General features: G+C 38.4%; 1 pseudogene; it reads right to left on the bottom strand.

Annotated features, from left to right (window-relative positions):
* Positions 1-5,849: 5,849 nt before the first annotated feature.
* LOC127652092 (zona pellucida sperm-binding protein 3-like) lies at positions 5,850-9,167 on the bottom strand (annotated as a pseudogene).
* Positions 9,168-9,562: the final 395 nt, after the last annotated feature.

Genomic DNA, 9,562 nt, shown 5'->3' with positions numbered 1-9,562 from the left:
CACGTGTGGGTGGGGCCTGGACTGAACCACTCCACAAATGAATGAACTGTACGCAAAAACAAGAGCAGGAGAAATTGAGAGGCGATCAAATAAAATGCTAAATATTATTCTGTTTGCCCAACAAGTCATGCATGTGAGTAATTTACCTAGATGCTTGTCTTGAAGAGAACAAGCTTAAATATGTTGAACTTTGACACAATAACACTGAGGTCAACATGTTTCTTGTAGAAACACCATGCCATGTGTTCCTCTAATAGACTATTAGTAGTTGACATAAAGTATAATTAATATGATAACATTATAGTGAATATAATGTATAATGAATGTTAATACAAATATTTATTAAAATGGTTCTATTTATTCTTGCAGTGTTTACTACAATGCAGGAAATAGGAAAAAGTATATTCTTTGGGGTGTTGGAGTTTTTAGAAATGGCTAGAATGTTCTGAAAATGAATATTAATTGTAATACAAGTATGTCATTATATTTCAAAATTTGGTATGGATATGGGATTGATTATTTTGCACTTTCTATATTTTAGTTTCTTTACTTGTAAAATACTAAACAAATAAGTCAAGAATGTTGGAAGGTGGATTTTAATGTGGTCAGTGCTAAGGGTTAATCTCAGTCTCAGACAGCATGAAATCTGCAGATGTGATCACATCCATTGGCTGGCAGCTCTTGAGGTGCACAGGCTTTTTATCACTTTATCAGATCAAAGTGTTGTTTAGCAGTTACCAGGCTACAACAATGAGCACCTCCGTGGAAGAACTATAGTCAAAACCACTTGACTTTTGATTAGATTAGCCAAAGCTTGCAAAACAAAACCAATGCCTCTCAATGTCTAGAACTGGCCCTGAATCACTGATTGCTGTGTAGGCAGACATAATGAAGTAGTGTGACCACAGTTAATTAAATTAATATGTAAGATGCAATTATTCCATTAATAGGATTTTTTATGTGATGTGAACATATTGGTTTTTATTTAACATTGTGTAACCATGGTGAAAACAGAGCCTTGTTTATTTATTTGAGTTTCCTGAACTATGTCAATATCTGTGTATTAATATCCAGCGCTGAAGTAAATAATTCCAAGAAACCAAGGGCTTCTACACAGTCGAGGATTTAAAAAAATCTGAAATGTAATTTACAGACATAAATTGAATACAAATGTAAATAATCTTATCTAGGCTAAGAGTATGTTAATTTTTAGCATCTTCATTTGTAAATGTCAAATCTCAGTTTTCAGCTTTTCTAATGTTACACATATTATATATATATATATATATATATATATATATATATATATATATATATATATATATATATATATATATAATAAAAAAACGTATTCTTGGGATAGTCTCCAGTACCTTCACGACCTTACATTGTAAAAAATATACACATGACTTTATTCCCACTTTTCCTCACACACACACACACACAAAAAATTATTAAAAAAAAATATATATATATATTTATATATATTTATATACATTCACCAAAAGGATTATTAGGAACACCTGTTCAATTTCTCATTAATGCAATTATCTAATCAACCAATCACATGGCAGTTCCTTCAATGCATTTAGGGGTGTGGTCCTGGTCAAGACAATCTCCTGAACTCCAAACTGAATGTCAGAATGGGAAAGAAAGGTGATTTAAGCAATTTTGAGCGTGGCATGGTTGTTGGTGCCAGACGGGCGGTCTGAGTATTTCACAATCTGCTCAGTTACTGGGATTTTCACGCACAACCATTTCTAGGGTTTACAAAGAATGGTGTGAAAAGGAAAAACATCCAGTATGCGGCAGTCCTGTGGGCTGAAAATGCCTTGTTGATGCTAGAGGTCAGAGGAGAATGGGCCAACTGATTCAAGCTGATAGAAGAGCAACTTTGCCTGAAATAACCACTCGTTACAACCGAGGTATGCAGCAAAGCATTTGTGAAGCCACAACACGCACAACCTTGAGGCGGATGGGCTACAACCCCACCGGGTACCACTCATCTCCACTACAAATAGGAAAAAAGAGGCTACAATTTGCAAGAGCTCACCAAAATTGGACAGTTGAAGACTGGAAAAATGTTGCCTGGTCTGATGAGTCTCGATTTCTGTTGAGACATTCAGATGGTAGAGTCAGAATTTGGCGTAAACAGAATGAGAACATGGATCCATCATGCCTTGTTACCACTGTGCAGGCTGGTGGTGGTGGTGTAATTGTGTGGGGGATGTTTTCTTGGCACACTTTAGGCCCCTTAGTGCCAATTGGGCATCGTTTAAATGCCACGGCCTACCTGAGCATTGTTTCTGACCATGTCCATCCCTTTATGGCCACCATGTACCCATCCTCTGATGGCTACTTCCAGCAGGATAATGCACCATGTCACAAAGCTCGAATCATTTCAAATTGGTTTCTTGAACATGACAATGAGTTCACTGTACTAAAATGGCCCCCACAGTCACCAGATCTCAACCCAATAGAGCATCTTTGGGATGTGGTGGAACGGGAGCTTCGTGCCCTGGATGTGCATCCCACAAATCTCCATCAACTGCAAGATGCTATCCAATCAATATGGGCCAACATTTCTAAAGAATGCTTTCACTACCTTGTTGAATCAATTCCACGTAGAATTAAGGCAGTTCTGAAGGCGAAAGGGGGGTCAAACACAGTATTAGTATGGTGTTCCTAATAATCCTTTAGGTGAGTGTATATAAATATGTAGGCTGCAAATTTAACTTTGATCATCTTAATGCCACTTGTTATATTACATAGATAATGTGTAATGAGTCATCAGAATTGAGATCCTTGTGCAGCTTTATAATGAAAACAGGTAAACAGGCAAAAAGGTCAATCACCAACAGTAGCAGTATCCAATGATACTCAAAGGGGTGGTCACAAACAGGCAAAGGTCAGGGCAGCCAGCAAACAATCATAGTAGTCCAGGTCAACAATAGTAAACGTACTCACTAAAATTAGTTGGGTTAAAAATGACCCAACACATAGCCCAATGGTGGGTTGATATAGCACCAACCCAGTGTTGGGTTATTTTAACCCAATGCATTGGGTAGCAAGTTTTACCCAATAAATTGGGTTATAAAATAACTAATTTGTTGGATTTAATTTTTTGGGGTTGCCAAAATGTTGCTTTAACCATCCTAGTATTATTGGTACTATTATTATTGTTGACATTATTATTGTTATTGCTGTGTAAATAAATTATAATGCAAAAGTTACAAATATCTTGAAAATACTTTATTTCCATTAAATTAAAAGTAGCAAACATTTTCATCAATTAAGTAAACTGTTGCAATTGTGTTATCAATTTATTTTTTTATCATTAAGTTACTTAAAATCATGTTTCAATTTACAAGAACCACCTCAAATAAATAAGTAATAAATAAGTAGGCAATGGTGTAATGTTGCTGTCAAGGATGAAGACGATGGCAATGGAGAGACGAACACAAGTGCAGTTTATTAAACAAAAGTGAGACCTTGGCCAATATATCCAGGAGTTTATATTCTCAACATGACAATAATGCAGAAATACTGACAAGCTTGGAAATGAAACTTGACGAGATGCTGAATGTTCATGACAATCACAGCATTTAATTAAATTAAATAATGATGGCATCGGTAAAACAGGGTTACAGATCAATGTTTGCCTTTATAGAGATTAATGATAGAAATGTATGTATGTGAATCATAATAATGGCCTCTAATGTTGCCAAACGTTTGTTTCCTTTGCTGGAAATTGATTTCATAAAATGCCTCACACATTTATTTTCCTAAATGAAGTTTTTGAATCAGTGAATGTAAAACCTGGTGAAGTACTTTTTGTCAGTTAGTACAAATGGTCCCTTAATTTACCTGTGCAGGCCTAAAAGTGACATTCATTTGTTTAGGCTAATAGATTCATTATAATGTAATGTGGGGCTAAACAGAAAATAAATTTAGCACTAAAAATGGTTACATATATGAATGGCAATTGTTGTTAAAGTTACATCAACAAATATTTGTTTAATTTAAATTAGTTGTGAAACGTTTCCAAATGAAACATTCAATGCTTAAAAATAAAACCATGTTGAAGGTCAGCCTCCCAAAATAAATTCAACATGTAACAGAAACGACCAGATAAGTATTGTGTATTATAATCAACAGTTTATATGATGGCTAGGTTCGGCTCGAGGATGAATAGATGGGCCAAATTAGATTTAATTAACAGCCAGAAATTTACAATTACACCAAAAAAAAAAAAAAAAAAAAAATCAATCCACAGTTTGAATACAAAATTGTCTGGTTCCCTCAACACCATGAACAAAAGTGATTGGTTTCATAGACCAAAGTTGTATGTGAAGTCCAGGAATAAACAAGACAAAGTCTCAATAGACCTTCTGGCTCCTTGTGTGTGAGATACTCAAATGTCAATGAGTGTAAAAGGCCTTTGTGCATTTACTACCCAGGTAGTGTGTATGTGCTTGCCGTTCAATGAATCTGTGGAGATTCAAGATCTCTCAAATCATAGACCATGGCCCTGGCTCGCAGTTTGAAGGGATCACCCAAACAGAATCCCATACCTTACTAAAACATATGGTGAAATGGTTTAAGATGGCAATTATGACATGAGTATGAGCCCATATTCCAGAACTGAGATAGACCTGGAAAGCATGGCTGATTTCAGGTCAGTTTAAAATCACACCAGTGGTGAAGTTTAGGGACCTAGACGCACTCTTGGTCTCATATCTTTCAAAAAGGGATTGTGATTCTCCAATTTGGAATGCCCAATTCCTAAAGCAGTCTAGGTGGCATAGTGATTCACCTCCATCAGGGTGCCAGAGGACAAACCTCAGTTGCCTCAGAGACCATAAATTGTGCATCTTATGGTGTTTGTGCATGTTACCATAGCACATGGAGGCTTCAGCAGCACCCATGCACAACTCACCACACCAAGAACCACATTATAGCAACCAGAAGGTTATGCCATGCAACCCTACCTAGCAACCAGGAACATCTGGTTACTTAGGAGACTGGTCTGAAGTCACTCAGCACATTTAAACTGACAGGAGTGGTAGTCAGACATTTTACTCACCATCAATCTAATCAAGACAGAAGCAAAGTACAGGCAAGAGGACAAACCAGTATTAATAATGCACAGAAAGTCTACTTGTGACAAATGGGAACAAAAGCAATTCTTGATCAATTATGGCACTAAAGAGGCATTGGTACAATCTTTTAGAAAAAAACAAGGATTTACAACACAAACATGCGTTTTCAAAAATCCTTTACTGGAGAAGAGTCCCAGAGCAAGTCAGTGTGACCACTAGTAGTAGTCATAATTGTCCCAGGGCAAATCACTCGGACCAGCTGAAGTTTGTTGAAATGGTAGTCGCTGGTAAAAGGAGTTTAGGTCTGAAGACCTCCCAACATTACATCCCAAGCCTTACTGACGCTCATAGACTTGTAGTTACTGGTAGCTGTCAAGACAGAAAACAGCAAGATATATATATATCTAGCTTAAAACCACTGGCCTTAATTATCTTGGCAAACAGTAACAAGCAATGGAATCGAGATTAGTGCAATTATTAAAGTCTTCAGTTAAAAAGGAGATGCCGTTTAAAGCCATTAATAAATAAAATCTCATATCAGCTAACTTAAGTTAACAAGCTATGTCAGTTGATTTAATCAAAGACACTATGCACACAATGAATTGCCATCCAGCCAACTATTGGCTCTACCAACGGTGCGAGTTGAGGGGCAGGACTAGCTGTAAAACCAATGGAAGGCAAGGAGAGTCCTCTACAACCTGAACAGTGATTAATTCTGTATTATGGAGCAGATATATTTAAGCTAAACTATGCAACAGCCAGGTCATATTCTTGGGGGTTATACAGACCAGGAGCTTGACATGTAGAGTCACAGCAGTCACAGACAGAAGGGTCACCATACAGCCCAGTCCAACTAAAGAACAAAGAACATTACAATCAATTCAAAAGTTGTGCAGTTTTAGCTCTAGGAAGCCACTGTACCCTTAAACCCGCCACACCACAGTGCTAATGATTCAAACTCACATATCGGATTGGGTGTCAAACATGCAGAACTTTGCACCAGCTGTCGGAGTATCTGGTCCCAGGTCAAACTCACAATGCAGAAACAATGACTAACATGGGCAGAGGGTGTTAAGAGGTAGCATTCAAAAAGTGTCAATTTTCAGAACCAAGATTAAAAGCAGTGCAGTTTTGGAAACTTGACCAAGGGTGTAAATAAAAAGTTCAGCAAATTATACCATCAGAGAAGTATTTTGGGACGGAGGTCCAGAATGGTCAGGGCCAGACCCATAGCTTGGCTGGTCGGAGTCGGGCTGGGAGCCAGACTGATTACAGGACTGGTCAAATTGGGAATGATTGGAAACCATGTCTTTAAACATAAAAGTCTGAAAACACATCCTCACAGTACTCTTTTCCGAAGTGTTGTAGAACTTAGCCAGAGTGTTGTTCTTACTGTCCACCAGGCATCTACATTAAGGGAGCGATTTTAAAAGAGGCAAGTTAAATATAAACTGCTGGTGTATCAGTAAAAACAAAATGTACAGTAAAAAGTGCAAATGGCAACACAAGGCCCTTTGCAAACAGAGAGTAGAGTCACATACCCATAATTGGCTACCACAACATATTGATCCACAACATTTGGGTCCATTGGAGGACTTTTAGAGGAAGTGACGACACAGTGGTTCAGGTACAGTCTCTCAGATTCACCACTTGTTGGGCCCTGGGCTTCAAAGCATATGGGTTGGCCAATGACAACACTCTGGCCAGCAGAAAGTACGGTCCAAGATGCTGAAATGCCATACCATGAAAATGTCACATTACATGTGACGTTGTTTCCAAATATACATGTTTTACTCCATGCAAGTGTCCATGGCTAGTTTAATGTTAATCAGGTGAAGACAGAAAATACCAAACCAACAAGTTATAGGATCAACAAGACCCATTTAATTAACTCATAGATTGGTCAAAGGGGGTATCAGCAAATTATACACACCGGCAACAAATACCAGCCCAACAGAACATGGACACATAATGGACTACAGCATGGGGCACATGAAGGGATATTTGCATAAGGATGCTTGAATGTGCAATTTAAAACAAAAACATCAAACATACCATTCATTGCAGTGAGCGTCACTCCTCCTCTACTTTGTAGGCCTCCAGTTTGTAGGCCTCTGTACAAGGTTTCACTCATAACCTTGGGCAAGAAGCCAACTTGATAAGAGTGATGGAACCTAAAATAGGGGAGAGATAGATCTATGAAACCGCAACCACTCAGGATTAAACAGAACACTTCTATTAAGTGTCAATAATTTAAAAGTTTGTTCAAGAGGTGAACATCTTTACTTAGTGTAGCGACAGTGAATGGGCAAAGAATACGGCAGCTCCCAAACCACCAGACCAGAGTTGGGTGGTTTATAGCAGAGCGTATTGGAGTAAATCACCCGATCATCATCCTCCTGAAACAAAATAAATGCATAAAGACTTAAAGAAACAAATCTGACAGGTAAATGCTGTAGGGCGGTGGACACATTAAGATGCAAAAGCCTACGGAGTGCTTCCAGCATTAGCTGGCCTTGCAAACCGGTCAAACCAGGATGGAAGACCAGCTAACCACTTTAGGCTGGTTTTAGGCATTTTTCAGCAGGGATACAAGTAAATAAATTACATACCCTTCGGTTCATGCCGCACCCAGTCAGAGGACACCGAAAATAGTAGTGAGACGTTGTGACATTATTGACAGGACAGCTTCCCAGCGTGAGGTATTTCCATGCCTGGGGGTTAGTGAAGACAGTCTTAAGGACCCTCACATACATGCGGTCCAAGTAGCACAACACCTGCACCATTTTCTTGGTCATGGAGGACGGTCGTTTCGGAGCCGGTTTCTCAGGCAGTAGAATTGACTTGACCTCCTCAGGCACCAGCCTTACACCCATCTCTGGTTTGAAGAAATCATAGTAAACCTCAGAAGCTTCAGTTCGTACCCATTCTGGCAGTTCCAGAAAACGACTTGGGCTGTTGAGTGAACCTTCTTTGAATTGTGGCCTCACAGAATAATTTGGTTTGATCTTCTTGACAGAGAGCCATTCCTTCTCAGCATCAGCCTCAAAAGGTGAAGTATCCACCAAATTCTTCATGTTAAGTAGAACAACAACAAATATAACGTTTACCCACATCCTCTACCGTTTTGTGTGACCACTGCTACATGTAGTTCATTTCCATTAAGACCGAACATACCAATGGAAGTGCTGGCAGGATATTTGTAGGATCCTTGTAACAAGCAACACCTGATTATAATTGCGGCCTGAACCGTGCATCTGCAAACTATTATCTAAAGCGGGACATCTGCTGGACAAAAGTTGGTATTGCATGTAGCAAACTAGTGATTGGAGAAAAATGGACTGTAGCCTGAATCCGCGATCGATTAATGTGATGTGTCATGTACTAGATGTTTTTAATGCGCCTGTATATTACATTACATCCTCTTTACAGTTTACACATTATATTATTAAGTGTCATAAAACTGGCATGTAGAGCGTATTTGCAACTTTGTTTTACATGTTAGTGGCTAACTAACCTGTAAAACTAACCAGTCTATAGAAATCTGTGTTTGCATAATTTTCAAATTCATCCAACATTTATTTTTCTTCTGGCAGCTTCAATTTTTGGTGCTTATTTGAAATACTGGATATGCATTGTTTTGTATTTTATCTCCAGCTCACATCACTTGTGCTGAATTGTTTTCCATTCACTGCAGGATACACAAATATTATTTTCTTTTTATTATTATCATCATTACAAGTAAGAAAATCTCATATTTTAGAGAAATTGTCCATAATCCACATCTTTTTCTATAGTCTTACAGTCGATTATCCCCAAATATCGGCAGATGAATCGGTCTATCCATACCCGGCACAGAAAGAAAGAATTTGATTCATGAATCAGTTACCCCACCTATGACTGCTTTTACAGACCTTATGAATTTAGGGGATTTCTCCCTTTTTGTATGTTTTAACCCACGATCTCTAGCTCAGCCCAGGCCCAAACCTACTTCACGTAAGTACGCGATCGCAGACGCACCCTGCTGCTGCCAAAGTTTGACTCCACGACCACGTGTCTTTGCATAGTGAAATGTGTTAGCGCTTATGGCGGGAACATTGTTGACCGACCGTGTAACCGAACATCTTGTTCAATGACTTGAAATTATCGTGTTTTTAACTAGGTAAGGGTCAAAGCTGTTGTTTAAAGACTATAAATGGACAGTACAGGCACTAGATGTAGATCATTTATGCCTAAAAAAACACTCAACCATCTTCCTGCGTCCTGCTGTACTTCCCTCAAATAAGCAGTTAGAGAAAGGTGTTGTAGGCTATTCTAAGTGATGAACTGATAACAATCTCCCAGCTGTCTATCTGTCTCTGATTATTTTAAAAGAAACATAAACACGACAGAAGGATCTTTGTAAGTCTAGACCACACCACAAATGTAGTAAAAGCTTGTTAACATCGGCAATACAGGTT

The sequence above is a fragment of the Xyrauchen texanus genome, chromosome 11 (assembly GCF_025860055.1).
Source record: "Xyrauchen texanus isolate HMW12.3.18 chromosome 11, RBS_HiC_50CHRs, whole genome shotgun sequence".
Taxonomy (NCBI): Eukaryota; Metazoa; Chordata; class Actinopteri; order Cypriniformes; family Catostomidae; genus Xyrauchen; species Xyrauchen texanus.
This window is presented reverse-complemented; position numbering and strand designations above follow the sequence as displayed.